General features: G+C 37.2%; 1 long non-coding RNA gene across 1 annotated transcript; it reads right to left on the bottom strand.

The window, feature by feature from the left end:
* Positions 1–3115: 3115 nt before the first annotated feature.
* On the bottom strand, positions 3116–18453 carry LOC126829932 (uncharacterized). Its single transcript, XR_007683596.2, has 4 exons — positions 18169–18453; positions 5834–6055; positions 4761–4937; positions 3116–3255 (listed from the first exon to the last, which is right to left on the bottom strand). It is a non-coding gene; the product is annotated as an uncharacterized LOC126829932 (long non-coding RNA).
* Positions 18454–18681: the final 228 nt, after the last annotated feature.

Genomic DNA, 18681 nt, shown 5'->3' with positions numbered 1-18681 from the left:
TCTTCAGGTAGAGTAGGCCATCGAAAGTATACAAAAACGAAACGAAATATAGATCTGTATTTTAATCAGATTGGGTTGATTGATCGAGGTGATTTTTTATGCAGTCGACGCATGCGTTGTAGCCCGAAATTCCCATTTTCACTCGATTACCACTATTATTTGAATTAATAGAATATTCAATAGTGCAAGGGAGAAAACCCCTGATACCTGACAAGAGTTAGTAGCCTCTATATTCTAGTATTATGGTATAATAAAAACAACCTGTGGATCCTGGCAACGGATGCTATATTATACTAAAGTCAAGCACAACTTACCTCAACGATAAGGATAAAGACACCAACACCTATTGCCACCGAACTGAATTGATTGAGTGTATCTTTCAACTCAGAGTAACATCCCTTTAATAATAAAATTAAAGATACATTATGGGAGATCAGATAAAGAGTTGACAGTTCGCACTATAATAGTTAAAAACTAGATAATGTAAAGGGTATTTTCCGTACATTTCAGTCAAATTGATCCACTGTGAACCGAGAATTTGCGATTGAATTTTCGGCCTAGCCTTGATCATCATTACTAAAGACAGTACGATAAAAAAACATAGTCTCGATTATTCATTTCATGATTAAATCACGAATGAAAGTTGAGCAGCAAATCGGATCCCAATCCAATAAATACCGTAGGCTAGCAATGCCACCGAGAGTTGATTATGGTCTGGATAAGTTAATTAATGTCTAATTAATTTAGATAACATTTCAAGCCTAAAGAAAGACCTGATTTAGCTCTTGCATAATGTATGTTTAATATGATTAATACAATGACATCATTATTAATGTGACGTCATAATGTATGTTTAATATTTGGTAAAACAGAAGGGTAAAAATGGACGAAATTCATGTTAATTAGCAACTAATCAAATTAAATATATCTGAATGATTACTTATCCTTAAAATAAAATTTGAAAAAGAAGTAGAATTTAGTATCACTATTCGGTGATAATAGCCCCTCAAAAGTATGTTAATAGCTAAAATTTATTTTTTAGATTGTAAGAAAAACTGTTTTGTTTGTAACATTATTATATATATCGTATACGTGTATAAATAAATTAAAAAATTATGTTTTTAATGAATTCATTAAATATGTAGGAAAATTCAGTTAATATTTTCGATAAAATTCAGACCTTTATAAATGGTCTCAGCATTTTGCCAATTTCAAATGTGCTACCGGTTTTTTAAAAAGATATGTATGCACACTGAAATTTCAAGGTAAACATATTTAAAAATCATCTGAATGGGTGTCTGTTTCTAAGCCCTCTTTTAATATTGAAAACATTATCATATTCATTCAAATTCAGTTATATATAGTAAATACTTGAAAGTAGGCTCAGTAGCTAAAATGTGTATAATGCTTTGTCATACTTTCAAGCCAGATATAGTGTGTTTAGATTTTTTATGCAAGTTAAATATTGGTTGTATTGACATTATAAAATTTCCATGAATGTAAGTCTAAATATCGGATAGTGACGCTGGTTTTTTTGCCTTCTAACAATATTTATTTAATCAGTATTACATAATCTAAAGATACATAATTACTGGATCTGAAAACTGTTAGGATTATGTTGAATATATTAATACCCCTTTAAACTCCTCAATTTCTTTATGAAGATGTAAATACCCCTTTAAACCCTGTACTTTCTTTTGTAGGCCTCTGAATATAAGATGAGCTCTACCCTGCTACAACCCTCCATGAATAAAAGACTTTATTGCAAGTCAAAAGACTTTACTGTCAGTAATTTCGGACGGAGGGCCTGGCAAGGACATTGTCAATTCGATTCGTTGGAGTACATGTAAAAGAATCCTTGACAGAAATCGAAATAGGAGTAGGTAATTACCCTGCTGTTTGGGCAGCCAAACCATGCAGAAAAATAGGAGATAAACCCTATCTGTTAAAAGATGTAGCCCCTATCGTGTTTGGAGAAGGAGGGGGGGGGGGATTCAGGAACACCACATTTGATATAAATCTGTTGAAAAACTGTAGCCTCTATTGCTTTTCTTAGGTTTTCAGGGGTTAACTCCGGAACAGAGTTTTGTGGAGCACTGATTATTGATGGAGTTCGTCCTCCCATGAACGTACAATCAGGGGTAATAATCCAGAAATTTAAGGTTCGACATGTGTCCGAGTTGTTTGGGAAATAAACATATATTGTGGGCTTCATCTAGATTGGATAAAAATTGTGACCTGTAGAGTGTCCACAAACAAATGTGAACAATGGTAACAGCATGATACGAGTTGATTATTGGCTTGTCATGTGAATAAATGTCTAATTAATACTTTATATAACATATGTTCGTTAAAAAAGTATTAACATTAGTGTTACTTTGCTCTTATTTTTTGAAAAATTTTCACAAGTTGTTTTCCTTTATTTTGTTAATGTAGAATGGCAATGAACTGCTCTTTTCATTTTCTTTGTTTTATTTGTTTCGTTTGAATTTGATTTATCTGTTTAGTTTTTGATTGTTTAATTTTTGTTAATGAAGTTGATTCTTTTAAACTTCGTTTTTTTATTTTTGAACTCTACTTGGTGTAGGTGTTCATCAGGTAATACCTCGACTGAGTTCAATATAGAGATTAGCCGGTTGATTTATTGGATATAAACCTTTGAATAATAGCGCCTAACAGGCAGCTGTGTTTAATTGTGTTTAATAATGTTCTCCTGATTTTGATTGTTTCTGTGTGTTTGAAGTAAATGTTTGTGATATGTGCTTAGAAACACTTCATGTGTAATGAAGCGCTATATAAATCGAACAATAATAATCAACGACCAAAATCATGTGATCTGGTATTGAGTCAAGTGACGTGGTTTCGAATCCCAGTTTGTAGAGTAGCCTGTCTAACTACGTGGGTTTTCTCCAGGTCCTCCTGTTTACTCCCACTGCTTAAGACCCCTACGCGCAAGCGAATTATTGAAAAAAAATTGAACCATATGGTAGTCCGGAAATGACCTAGTTTGTGTCGAGTGGATGTTACCCCCCCCCCTCTCAATATTGTACTCACAGTAAGATACGCGTTGTCCTCTGTTGGGTTACTTAAACATTCTTCATGTGCCTCAAAATCAATTCTAGGAGCTGCTTTAAAGTCGACATTTTTACAGCAGCCAACAGGAATCTGTTCGTGGGTATTTTTAATACGAAAACAAAAGTCGGTTATATTCCCGTCTTTAAAATCCGCATAGGAATCAATGCCACAGCATCCAAACTAAAAAATAAAATATAATATTTATATCTGTAATAGTATATTTGTTACAGCGTCGTGTAGAGGTTTGGTAATGTAGATGACCAACTTCCTGGTTGTGAGTCCCCAAGGTTCAACTATGAGACAAGGGAAGATATTCTAAATAAAAAACAAATGAAATTCTTTTTTGCTTCAAATAAAGGTAGGGCCGGATTAAACTTGCATGGAGTCCTTCCATCAACAGTCAGAAATGGGGCATATTCTAGTCATTGTCCTTTTCACCATCAGGCCTATGTTACGCCCCGGTCCTAGCTACCCTTATAGACCAGATGACAGCCTCGGGACACAGCTGTGTAGCTCGGGACACAGCTGTGTAGCTCGGGACAGACAAACAAACAACAGTCACAAATATCAGTACATTGTTAATTGTACATCTCTAGGTAATTCCGGATGGTGACCATTCAAATCAACCGGGTTCTGATATATTTAAGATTCGGAGAGGCGCCGAGTAAATCGCTGGCTCGCTAAGTCGACGTTTCGGATTCGATCTCGAAATTTTCAGCGTGGCCCAGCCTTGTCACTGGGTGCAGCACGGAGGGCCTGGGATGAACAGTGTCTAGTCGTTCGGGTGGGATGAAAAACCGAGGTCCAATTTACACATTGACGTGCACATAAAAGAAGCCTAAGAGTAGACCGCAGTGTGCCCAAACCTACACTGTATGTCGTATGCCCGTCTTCATTAGTTTAGCCAGTACAGAAAATTACAATCTGATTAAAATACAGATCTATATTTCGTTTCGTTTTTTTATACTTTCGATGGCCTACACTACATGAAGATCTGACAAGTTATAGCGATAGGTCACGTCAGGGGTCAAAAGACCGACTTATGACCCAATGACGTCAGACATTTGATTAACCAATCAGCATTGATGTTACTAGTGGATCACCCACAGTTCCGTGAAAAACACGCCTAAAGCTCGCCGTAACAGACCGTTTCATTGGCTTATCCCTGACACCATTCAGAACACGAATTAAATAACAACTCTTCCAGATCCAAGTGTAGTAAAGACAAGTGAAACGAAATTTTGAACTATAAAAACGAAACGAAATAGGATCTGTGTTTTAATCAGATCCAAGTGTAGTAACGACAAGTGAAACGAAATTTTGAACTATAAAAACGAAACGTAATAGGATCTGTGTTTTAATCAGATCCAAGTGTAGTAACAACAAGTGAAACGAAATTTTGAACTATAAAAACGAAACGAAATAGGATCTGTGTTTTAATCAGATCTAAGTGTAGTAACGACAAGTAAAACGAAATTTTGAACTATAAAAACGAAACGAAATAGAATCTGTGTTTGAATTAGATTGAAAAAATTAGGACGTTAAACCCCGTTTCATTTCATTTCTCATCTGCACTATCACCAGAGGAATCATGCTGTCAATAGTTGATATCGACTGATTAAGATTTCGTGCCGCGACGGACAATCTAGAACTTTCCCCAAACAATATTTAGCTTTAATATTTACCATAGACCAGATGGTATTGAAAGCCTTTGATGACACATCAAAGCCATTTTCGTTATATTTTCCCAAAGATTCCCTCAGTCCATCCTTTATTTCATTTTCTGCGTTGGTTCCCTTGGTTACAGCCACAGTAACAACAGTAATCTCAGCCACCAGTATTGTCATCACAATTATAGCGTACTGAAATAAATGTCATTAAATATAGCGTACTGTAACAAATGCCATTTATTATAGTGTACTGTAACAAATGCCATTAATTATAGCGTACTGTAGCAAATGCCATTAATTATAGCGTACTGTAACAGATGTCATTAATTATAGCGTACTGTAACAAATGCCATTAATTATAGCGTACTGTAACAAATGTCATTTATTATAGCGTACTGTAACAAATGCCATTAATTATAGCGTACTGTAACAGATGCCATTAATTATAGCGTACTGAAATAAATGTCATTAATTATAGCGTACTGTAACAAATGCCATTAATTATAGCGTACCGTAACAAATGCCATTAATTATAGCGTTCTATAACAAATGTTATTCATTATAAAACAAATAGAGCGTGTAATAAACGTTTTCTATTGTGTTTGGGAGTCGCGGTGGCTCAGTGAGCAAGCCTTTGTCTTACTAACCTGGAGCTTCTATGTTCGATTATAGTGTTCATCGGGGTTTTCCGGCGTGGTTCCGCGCCGAACGGAGGGCCTGGAAAAGGACAACGTATAGTCGTTCGGATGGGACAAAAAGCCGAGGTCTCTTGTACACATTGACATGTGCGTAAAGAACCCTTGGCAGTTGGAATTCAGTTTAAGAGAAGACCTTGTTGCTGCTGTCCTGGCAAAATTGTCATCATTAGACACTGTATTAGCCCAGTCTGGGCTGAACAGTAGGACGTTAAAGCTACATTTTGTTTCACTTTCTGCTTTTTTTTTTACCTATCTTATATTTGTTAAAAATATTATTTTCGTCATATTGTAATAAATGTAATTAATAATTAAAATAAAGTCATATATTGTAAAAAAAAATGCAGTCATATATTGGAATAATCAAAATAAAATTAAAATAATTGTACTTACTGCAACAAGAATTATTTTTGATTTAAAGAAAGCACCGGAAAATCCCAGCAGCGCTACCAGGATAATAAATACACCAAAGACAATCAAACTATAGGTCAGCGTGGTAAAAGCGTAACTCAGATTAAAGTCAGTTTTTTCACTATCATCAATAAAAGCATATTCTATTGGTTCAAAGTTCACTTTAAACACTATTCCTATTATCAATACGGCTAAACCTATTAGCTGAAATAAATAAATAAATAAATAAATATACCAATAAATAAATAAATTAATAAATGAGTAAATGTATGAATGAATGAATGAATGAATGAATGAATAAATAAATAAGACGGATAAGACAGTGCAGGGTCATAATTAATGGATCACAAGAATTGTAAAATTCCAGCAATCTGATTAAAATACAGATCTATATTTCGTTTCGTTTTTTTATACTTTTGATGGCCTACACCAGTGTAGTAAAGACAAGTAACACGAAATTTTGAACTATAAAAAAAACGAAACGAAATAGGATCTGTTACCTACCGTTATATCGAATTTCAACTACCAAGGGATCATTTACGTGCACGACAATGTATACATGAACTTTCAAGGCCATTGCAGGGATCGAACACGCGACCTCCAGACTAACGAGCCAGCGTCTTACACACTTAGCTCACTGTGCACATAACGTCCATTACAGAAACGTCAAACATAGGTAGGGTGACCCATGTACTCACAGAAATACAGTCCACCGCTGATAGTTCGAGACTACCACTGAAGCGTGCACATTCGCCGTGCCGAGACCAACTTTCTGACAGTTTGATACTATAAATAGCCATGGCACGTGCATTTCTCTACAAATCTATCAACTATTACAGCCGTAAAAAATTTATTGTTGACGATTTTGAATAGCAGTTAAATTAAGCTTCTTGGTTATTACAGCAGATTTAGAAATTACGTTCGTTTCATTTTTTAAATCGCTTTATCATTAACTGTACCGTTAAGAGCGGCATCTTTTGGTTTAGTACAAATAATATCTCTGAATCACTCGGGTTAGGCAGGAACATGATACTAGCAGTAGTTTGATTTTACTTTTACAAGCTTCTTAAAACGATTGTTGAGCTACCTAACGTGCTTATTTCTAAATTCAATTTCTTGTTCTAGCTTTCTGTTACGTTTCGTAAAACAGTAGTCTTGATTATCCCGACCTGTCAATCAGACGTAGAATGGTCGATAGACTGGTTAAGCGAGACTAATTTCAAAACAAGGGCACGTAACCTATCTTTTACTCAAAAGTGTCTGGATGTTATGGACGACTCTTGGAACCAGTTTTCAGTCTATTATTTATACATGATTAATGGTCATAGCTTATTAAGTACAACATGATCGTTTATTTAGTGACTATAATTGTGTGAAACTGATTTGAGGCTTGGCATATATATAAATATTGTGGCGTAATTGTCGAGATATATGGAGATATTTATTTATGGTGGGTCACCCTAACATAGGAACACCCAGCGAAACCGCTCACCAGATATATATAACCGTGCGATAGTGATCGTGATTCATCATTATCGAACATGAGTAATGAATACAATATGTAATATGAAACGCTTTAAATCGGATTCTATTAGAAGTTATAATGCGTTTGTCAACATCTAAACAAAGGAAATATTTCCATTTCCTTTGAAAGATTTTATAACATCTAAAAAAAAATCAATATATTAAATTTGCTATATTTAAGTGTTGGTTGTATCTTATGAAAGTATACTGTTTTAGAATAACATCTCACACTTGTATGGAGCTGGATTTGAGCTATAAACCTCTGTACACATCACCAGTATACTTATTATATACTCTTCTAAAAATAGTAGGGGATATTCAGAAACAATACAAAACTGCGGAAATTCACTGTTGTTTTTATTAGAGGTAACCAGTGTATGTTAATAACAGGCCAATTGCCTACACCTGAACATAAACAGTTCATATGGGCGGCTTATCTGACGGCCCCACTTCACTCGCAGATGGATACACTGTCAAAAGTGAAAATGGACATTTTTGATTTTTGTCTTAATAATGAGTAATTGCTTCACAAATCCTCAGACATTCTGCAATTCGTCGTGGCATGCCACTAATCAAAAGTCCAATCACGTTTTGGGGCAATCTGACCTACTCCTCTTGCAGTCTCCCGATCAAATTAAACGTAACACACTAAAGCAAAGATATGCTAAACAGTAAATCTTATGCAAGGACCGATAGGAAAGCAAACATTGATAGGATAAACCAGCAAGCGGCAGTTTTCATCAACCCTTCCTTGAAATGTCAAATTTGACAATGCAGGCGCGGATCCAGGATTTTTTGCAGGGGGGGGGGGGTCTAGGTTGGATAATTGCTTAACTAATTGCGGTGGGGGTAGCCCACCGCCGCGAGCGACGAAGACGCTAAACGTTGTAACGCGGGGTCGGGGGGCCCTCCCCCAGAAACATTTGGTAAATTAGATTCAATTTGGTGCATTCTGACGTATTTCCGGAAGGTAAATTCCAAAATTACAGGTCTAAACATCGTCAATAAAATCGCCAATAAAATGTCCTTAAAATGTTGATGGGATGCTCCCTTCACAGGTGAGGAACACAATATCTTCAGATGGTTGTTCTTAACAAGCTTTATTAGCAGTATCAATTTACTATTAGAGTAACCAGTCCATTTAAATATAGGGAAGTTGGTCGGGGTTTTCCAGAGCACAAACTTTCACAGACGAAAAGTCTATAGACTTGGTTTACTGTTTTCACTTTCAGCCCATAAAAATTAATAATATAGCTTGTAGTAGTTGCTTGGTGTACGAGAAAAAGGAGAAACGAAGGGAGAAAACGAAAGGAGAAACGAAAGGAAGGGAATTCGACGGTTAGGATCCTTGACAATTAGGCTAATTGAATAAATCGATTAATGATGAATTTAGTTTATTGTTAATCTCTAATTACCCGATTTTAAACACACTTGGTGTTACGTCCCTCGCAGCAATTGTGTTAAATGCGCGTATAAAAAAAGTCTTACGAATGACGACCTTTCGGAAGTATTTTACCTGCACTCTCCATCGCTGTAGTAGGCCTACCTTCCACTGTTTCGCGGTAAGGGCATGTTCCAAGTTCACCTAATAAGACATTCTCTTCAGGTATAATAATAATAATAATTATAATAAAACATAAGCGGTGAATATATTATGTATCAATTTTTTTTAAAAATCTTATAAATTCCGCTAGCATATATTTTTTATTTTTTTAAAATTTGATAAAATAAATGACTAGGTTTTTTTTTCTTATCTACGCTGCCGATAAAATTAAAAAGCAAACACAACAATATTCAACGTCAACAGTACGGTATTAAAAAATTGCCGTCGTCAATAGGCGATTTGCCGTGGGGTCAATTAGTCCCGACGGCAATTTATGTGACTATTTGTTTTTGCCCACAATGGAATGAAAGTCATGACCCAACTCAATGTATACAAACTCGCAATTTTTGGGTCAGATTCAGGCTTTTAGATTTAAGTATCTCGGACCCTTCACATTTTTTAAACCTGAGCAGGGGGGCCTGGACCCTCCCCCCCTCTGGATCCGCGCCTGCAATGAGCCCCTCTCACGTGTATGGCGCTATTGCGTGTCGCATGTGCAGCTCAGTGGTTTTTTGGGGCGATAAGTTCTTCATCTGTGAACATACTCTCAAAGCATGTCAAGTGTCCATGACTATTTATCATATCACAACTTGCACAGGTATTTGCATTTCAATATCCCCTACTTTTTTTTGAAGAGTATATTATCCCATGTATACGTCTCCCATCAACACCACTGTATTCATTAGCATCACCGTATACTTCTCACATCAACATCACTGTATTCATTAGCACCACTGTATACTTCTTCCACTAACACCACTGTATTAATTAGCACCACTGTATACTTCTCCCATCAACATCACTGTATTCATTAGAACCACTGTATTCATCTCCCACTATTCATTAGCACCACTGAATACTTCTCCCACTAACACCACTGTATTCATTAGCACCACTGAATACTTCTCCCACTAACACCACTGTATTCATTAGCAACACTGTATACTTCTCCCACTAACACCACTGTACACACCGTCCACTAACACCGCCGTATACATCTTCAATTAACGCCACTGTACCACTGCAGATATATTCCATTAACACCACTGTACAACACTTCCAGTAACACCACTGTAAGCACCTGCAAAACATCCCGGAAATAGTTACATTTTCACAAAATGTAAAAAAATGGAGTTACCTTATCGATATTTTTGTGATATAACCGTGAAAACATGGGCGCCTAATATACAATATTTAATACACAGTTTTAAAATCACTTCCTGGCGTCAGGTTCTGTGTGATCTTGAGTGTCATTACACAGCAAAACATATTCCACAAGGCGGAAGTAATTAAAGTTATTGATTCATATATTACTAAAAGATAAACGTATAGACTGGACTAACCAGACGCATATGACTCCCATTCAAGTTGGTCTGCTCACGTATTTCGCCGAACATAACGGATTAGAAATTAACAATAAGATTTATTTTGAAGATTGAATGTATATCAGTGCTTTTCGACCAATTTGTCCGTTTTAAGGTTCCATAGAATAGAGGTTCAGCCTCTTGAAATATATATTTACTTTGGCTGACTAATCAGGAGTTATCGGGCTAGATTCAGGTACACGTTATAAAACCCTTGCTAGTTGGAACACTAGCACACTGCATGTATCAATCTGTTTCACAGAGGATTACGAAAGTCTTCTAATATCTCTGTAAAAGATGGCTACCTTTAACATGTGACGTCTCATCACGCGGCGTCAATAATTGGCTCAATGGCGCGTGCATTGTTTACATAAGCCCTTACTGATTCGGGCAGAATGGAACCTTTTACTCATTTTAATACCAATTTACACTAAATAGGAAATAATTTTTACCTACAAATACGTCAAACCTCTTTATTCATTTTTCTAACACATAAAAAATAATGTTATAGAATTTAATTTGTCGGAGGAAAAAAATTAATATTTGTGGCTCATTAAGTCGCATCGATGTCATCCTTATCAGTGATTGTCGCGGCCTAGCGAATATTCACTACTGAATACCAGAAGGTTGTACCAGAAGGTCTGTCATCGAGTCAAGTGACGTGGTTTCGATTACCCGCTTGTACATTACAAGCGTGTTTTCTCCGGGTCATTCGCCCCTCCCCACCGCCACTGCATTGTTAAAGACACCTACGCCCAAGCGAATTATTGAAATAAAATTGAACCATATATGTTAGTCCCGAAATGACCTAGTTTGTGTCGAGTGGACTTTAAACCCCATTTCTCTTTCTATATATATATGAATATGCTTGTATTCATTAGCTCAGTCGGTACAGAAAGGTAGGAAACTAGTTAATTGTTTGTCTTTATTTATTTACCTCGTTCTCCACGTGTTTGTCAGACTAGATATAGACCAACCCTTTAACACCCGGGACCTGACTGATTGAAGAGATTTCGTTATCCTATTAGGCTCATATTTGCTTCATGTCAGAGTGTGAATTGTATGCTATAGTGTAGCTTTATTATTTGAAGTTTTTTTTCTTGTTTATTTTAGTTTTTAATTATGTGTTCTCTGTGTGTGTGTAAATATTGACCTTTAAAGTCAATTATTCGTGTTACTAAAGACATACCGTCCTTGGTGGGTATCCTATGCTCTGTCGGGTGTTCGATCCCTGCATTGGCCGAGAAAGTTCATCTGAATTTTCCGACGTGGTTTCCCCTTGTCAGTGGTGCAGAATGGAGGGCCTGACAAGGACAGCTGGTTAGTCCTTCGGATGAGACGAAAAACCGAGGACCCGTGTATACATTAGAATGCACGTAAAAGACCCCTTGGCAGTTGGAATTCGATATAAGAGTAGGCGATAGTGCCGCTGCCCGGGAAAAATTTCCCTCATAGCACACTGTATGGCGTATGCCCGTCTTCATTAGCCCAGCATAGGACGTTAAACCCCATTTCATTTCATTTCATTTCATAAAAAGCGTTGTTTTACAATTTTATGTAGCAGAGCCGGGTGGGGTTTGACCCCCCCACCCACGGATCCGCCCCTGCATCTAGAATTAAAGCTATATATTACAATGAAGAATTCCGCGCCATCATTGATTTCGACATTGCGCATTCGTGATTATTATCACGTGAATTTGTGATTTGTCATATTTTAACCGTGTTTAATACCTGAGATTTAAGAGAAAGGAATGTGATGGCGAGGTTTACTAATTGAAAGCAAATAAAGAGGAGTGGGAATGCATTAATTATGAAGTAAATATTTGAAAACCTATGTTGACAATATGATGAATAGTGAAGGGATAAACAGAGTATAATATTAACCTTGAAATGAAATGGAGTTTAACGCCCTAGTGTTCTGCTCCGACTGGACTAATGAAGACGGGCATACACCATACAGTGTGCTATGAGGGAAATTTTAACCGGACAGTGACACAACGGCATATTCTTTGATCGCATTCCAACTGGTTCTTTTACGTGCATTCCAATGTGTACACGGGACCTCACAACGACTAAAGGCTGTCCATGCCAGGCTTTCGGCCCTGTACCACACCGACAAGGGGAAGCCACGCTGAGAACTTCCTCGACCAACACTGAGAGCGAACCGCAGAGACCTTGTTAGAGAGCCTGATGAAGTAACAAGTCGAAAGAACAAACATGTCGATTAGTGTAAATATAGCAGCCATAGACAACAACTAGAATATAATGAGGTCAGAGTAGTCTCGACCACCCAAAACCTCCTAGTCTTTAACGTCGTAGAATTATTTTCGCTACGTAACTACAACATCCTCGTGAAGGGAGGGCGACAGAGTAGTCTCGATCACCCACAACCTCCTAGTCTTTCACGTCGTAGAATAATTTTCGCTACATAATTACAACATTCGCGTGCAGGGAGGACGACAGAGTAGTCTCAGTAACCCACAAACTCATAGTCTTTAACGTCGTAGAATAATTTTCGCTACGTAACTACAACATCCACGTGAAGAGAGGACGACAGTGTAGTCTCGGTCACCCAGAACCTCCTAGTCTTCAACGTCGTAGAGTATTTGTCTGAATGATAGAGACTAGCGACGGACCGAGAGGCATCCAATCAAAGAGTGAAATCAAAATTAATTTTTTTTTTTAAATTTTAAGTTCTCGCTGTTAACTCTGTTAAACAATCTGCCATCGCTAGCCTACGATATTTACTGGATTAGAATCCGATCTGCTGCTCAACGCTCATTGATTATTAAATCAAAAACTGTTTTTTATTGTACTGACTTTAGTAATGATGATCCAGGCTAGGCCTAAAATTCAATCGTTAAATTCTCAGTTCAGCGTGGATCAATTTGACTGAAATTTTCCCTGTACATTATCTAGTTTTTAACTACATGTATTATAGTGAAAACTGTCAGCTCTTTATCTAATCTCCCATAATATATCTTTAATTTGAATAAAAAATATTATTTCATCTACTTTTACATCCTTGAAAACGTCTTCCTCGGAGTTCAACCCGACAGTCAAGGAGTTTGACCCGGGTATCACCAAACCACTGTACACCACTGAGTAGCGAGTGGGGAGATGCCAATGATTGACGCCGCGTGATGTGACGTCACGTGTCGAAACAGTCATTTGTAACAGAGATATTAAAAGATCTCTGTGAAACAGATTGACAATTAGCATCTCCAATAACGAGTAAAACCACGACATCGGTAATATAAAAGTTGTAATGCATCTACATTTATACGAAACGAAAACTTAACTCACCTGGAATATTTCTATCTTCATCAATGATGGTCATCAGACAGATGAGAGGGGCGGAGGCGCATATCATCACATAACATCCAAATTTATATATCAGGGAAGCCCAGAAAAAAACGAGTACACGATTTAAAGTGGAATAATTCAAACAGTATTGTATCTATATCATTTACATTTAACAATAGTCTATATATATAGTCACTAGTGGCTCCTATAAAAACAAAATACTATCTAAAGTGGAATAATTCAAACTGTATTGTACATATATCATTAATATTTAACAATAGTCTATATATCTAGTGGCTTCTATAAAACAATTACACTATCTAAAGTGGAATAATTCAATAAATATTGTACCTATATCATTTATATTTCACTTGTCGTTTAATATGGATGTTTGACAACTTCTCTCCAAATTTTAGGTCCATCGCTCAAAAAGTTTTAACATAGTACGGGTTTTTAAACAAAATATTCAAATCTGAGAAGACACATAACATCCAAATTTATACAGCGTAATGCAAAGTTATACAGTTTGGTTCCATTTCATCCATAGCGTTGTATGAACAGACGAGTTTCGTTCGGGCCTGCCTGTTTTCGTTCGGGTCGGGATCTGTCTATTATCGTTGGCGACTGCCTGTTTTCGTTCGGGTTTGTCTGTTATCGTTCGGGTCTGCCTGGGTTTTTTAGTGAGTGTATGTGTGTGTGTGTGAGAGAGAGAGAGAGAGAGAGAGAGAGGGGGGGGTAACGTCCACTCGACACAAACTAGGTCATTTCGTGACTAACGTAAGGTTCAATTTTATTTCAATAATTCGCTTGCGGGTAGGGGTCTTTAGCAGTCGTGGGAAACCGGAGGACCCTACTCCTAGTCACGTACAACCGGGAAATTGAAGCCCCGCCAGTTGACTCAATGACAGACCTTATGATACAGCGCGCACATGCTAACCATTCAGCCAACCAAGCCCCCGAATTATAAATCACTGTGGAAGTAATTTCTGTTCTGTGTAATTTGTCCGAAAAAAGAAATGGTATACGTCATATACCATGCCCCGGTTTTTCTCTTTACATCATCATGACTAGACAATGTTCTCTGCTGCTTGTGAGGAGTTCCGCCATTGAACGAAGTGAAATATAATGAAATGAAATAGGCCATGGGGTTTAACGTCCTACTGTTCTGCTGAAGACAATGAAGACAGGCATACGCCATACAGTATGTGTGTGTGTGTGTGTGTTATGAGGGAAATTTTGCCCGGGCAGCGGCACTCTGGCGTACTCTTATATCGAATTCCAACTGAAATGGGAAATGAAATGAAATGAGGTTTAACGTCCACTGTTTTTCTCCGACCAGACTAATGAAGACGGCTGAAATGGGGTTTAACGTCCGACTTTTTTGCACCTACTGGGCTATTGAAATGCCCCGTCTGGGCTATTGAGGACGGGCATACGCCATACAGTGTGCTGTGGGGGAAAAGTGTGATTTCCCATCTTCAATAAAGGAATGAATACTCAATTGGTCGCATCAGATTAAACTTAAGCTGCCTCGTGCCACCGGATATTATCGGGCTGTGTGGAACATGCTAGAATCGATTTGTAGTATATCCGACCCACAGTATATGTTTGGCACTGGTTAAACATTATCATTATGAGGGGGCGCAAAAACCCAAAACCATGACGCAAAGCTCGTCATTGCGTCACTCTCATTTAGCCCCTGGTAAAAGGAACCCTTGATAGGAGGAATTCGAAAAATTGATAGTTGTCTAGTCGTTCGGATGTGACGAAAAATCGAGGCGCTGTATATAAATTAGCGTACACGTAAAAGATCGTTTTGCAGTTGGAATTCGATAAAAGAGTAGCCCGTAGTGCCGCTGCCCGGGCAAAATTTTCCCTCACAGCACACTGTATGCCCGTCCTCATTAGCCCAGACGGAGCCTTTCAATAGCCCAGTAGGTGCAAAAAAGTTGGACGTTAAATCCCATTTCAGCCGTCTTCATTAGTCTGGTTCGAGCAAAACAGTAGAACATGTTTCCCATTTCAATCATTTGCTTAATTTACGTTTAACAAATCTAATTGTGTTAAATGAACACATCACGGACGATATTAAAATTTCACACACGAATGTGTCAATTTCTTTACGAGGTATAGCCCTTGACCCGAGAACGTTTTTTTTAAAAGTACAGTAGGTTAATGTAAAGCTTGAGTTGATATTAATACTCAGACAATACTGTTAAACCCTGACCTATTTTACTATTATAAACTAATCCATTCAATTGGTAAACCTAGCACGTGATTCTGATCAAATAGATTTATTTTACAATAACGACGACTATGCGTCAACTTAAAAGCGTAATAAAATAGACTAATACATTCATTTTAAATCTATAAATAAATATTGAACTTTAAACACACATTATGCAAGAGCTAAATCTGTCTATTGCAAGTCTTTCTTTAGGCTTGAGCACACTGTATGGCGTATGCCCTTCTTTATTAGCCCAGTTCGGAGCAAAACAGTAGGACGTTAAACCCCATTCCATTTCATTTCATTTCTTTAGGCTTGAAATGTTATCTAAATTATTAATTAGACATCATTTAACCTATCCAGACCATAATTAACTCTAGATGGCATCGCTAGCCTGCGATCTTTAGTGGATTAAGAGCCGATATACTGCATAACTTTCCTTCACGATTTATCGATTAAATGGATAATCGAGACTATGCTGTTTATGTTTATCGTACTGACTTTAGTAATGATGCCCGAGGCTAGGCGGAAATTTCAACCGCTTAGTGGATCAATTTGAATGAAATTTTCAGCAAATTGCCTTTACATTATCTAGTTTTTAACTATTATAGTGAGAATTGCCAACTCGTTATGAATCTTCCATAATGTATCTTTAAAATAAACAAAACATTCAAAATACATACTTAAATATAAATCACACAACTGATGTGAAATTCATGCTTTAGATATATTTAGTGACTGGATAGAGCAATAAACTATAAAAAATACTTACAGAAAAACAACTACTACGTCCAGAGAAAATATTGTACTTAAAAACAAAACAATCCAAAATACATGAAATATCTTCTTTGAGCGGTATTTAGCAATTGACACACGTAATGAACAGAAACATAATATGGAATCCTCCCACTGCTAAAGACCCCTACACGCATCGAATTATTGAAATAAAATTGAACCATGTATTAGTCCCGAAATGCCTAGTTTGTGTCGAATGGACGTTTAACTCCATTTCGCTCTCTCTATCTCTCTCTCTCTCTCTCTCTCTATTTCAATCAATTATGTTTGTGATATTAAGTGGGTAAGACGCTGGCTCGCTAGCCTGGAGGTCGCGGGTTTGCTCCGGTGTTGGCCGAGAAAGTTCATCGGGATATTCCGGCGTGGTTTCCCCTTGTCAATACTATGGGGAGGGCCTGGCAAGACAACTATCTAGTTGTTCGGATGGGACAAAAAACCGAGGTGCCGTATACACATTGGCCTGTACGTAAAAGATCCATTGACAGTTGGAATTCGATATAAGAGTAGGCCGTAGCACCGCTGACCGGACAAAATTTCCCTCATATCACATTGCATGGCGTATGTCCATCTTCATTAGCCCAGTCGGAGCAGAACAGCAGGACGTTAAACCCCATTTCATTTTGTGATATTGTAGGGACAGGAAATTATTCATAATAGACATAATGTACTCTTTAACATACGAGACCAAACATTGAATTTAACATAACAGGTCCATATATTCTCTTTATAACAGAGCTCATATATTCTCTTTAACATAACAGGTCCATATATTAACTTTACCATAACAAACCCATATATTTTCTTTAACATAACAGACCCATATATTCTCTTTAACATAACAGCTGGTCCATATATTCTCTTTAACATAACAGACCCATATATTAACTTTAACATAACAGGTCCTTGTATTCTCTTTAACATAACAGAGCCCATATATTCTCTTTAACATAACAGGCCCATATATTAACTTTAACATAACAGGCCCATACATTCTCTTTAACATAACAGGGCCTATATATTGTCTTTAACATAACAGGCCCATATATTAACTTTAACATAACAGGTCCCAATATTCTCTTTCACATAACAGAGCCCATATATTCTCTTTAACATAACAGACCCATATATTCTCTTTAACATAACAGAGCCCATATATTCTCTTTAACATAACAGAGCCCATATATTCCCTTTGACATAACAGAACCCATATATTATCTTTAACGTAACAGACCCATACATTCTCTTTAACATAACAGACCCATATATTAACTTTAACTTAATTGTTTTATGTTTAATTGGCCATTCCACAAGTCGACATTTTTATTGGGTAGAGGTTAGTATAACCGTTAGATCATTGTCAATTTACACCACACTAAATCAACCCTTTCAAACATCTTACCCAACCCGTGGTGAGTCAAGGCGTGTTATAATATATATTATAAAATGTCTTATTAACAAGACAAGATGAACGGTATATTAAAGAAGTAAGGGTACTTACCATAAATAAAATGTTAATAGATATAAGTATTATTCCTGAACACTCCATGTTGATTCGTGGTTGTATATCGATGTATTATGGTAGATGTCTATGGTTTAACAGACTGTCGTTTGTTGTTAATACATTATTGACGTACACCCCACACTGTAATGTCAACATGTACTTACACTCACCTATACTATCATGTAACGTTCAGCATTGACGCAGGTTTACCCAGGTAAAAAAGTAGTCCAGGTTTGGTTTGTTTATAGGCACACGCCCGATGTAAGCTCCATTATCTGTGAGAATAGAGGAGCGGTTAACCTGGTGTTCCTCCACTGTTAACGAACCCGACTCGCATGATATCTATACAAATAAAACAATACTTTCTCCTCCTCTCAGGACGGAGGGTCTGACAAGGACAGCTGTCATGTCGTTCGGATGGTACGCAAAACCGAGACCCCGTGTACACATTGGTGTGCACGTAAAAGATCAATTGCAGGTGGAATTCGATATAAGAGTTGGCCGTAGCGC

Source organism: Patella vulgata, chromosome 8 (assembly GCF_932274485.2).
Source record: "Patella vulgata chromosome 8, xgPatVulg1.2, whole genome shotgun sequence".
Classification (NCBI taxonomy): Eukaryota; Metazoa; Mollusca; class Gastropoda; family Patellidae; genus Patella; species Patella vulgata.
The sequence above is the reverse complement of the archived record's forward strand: the minus strand, read 5'-3'. Positions and strand labels throughout refer to the sequence as shown.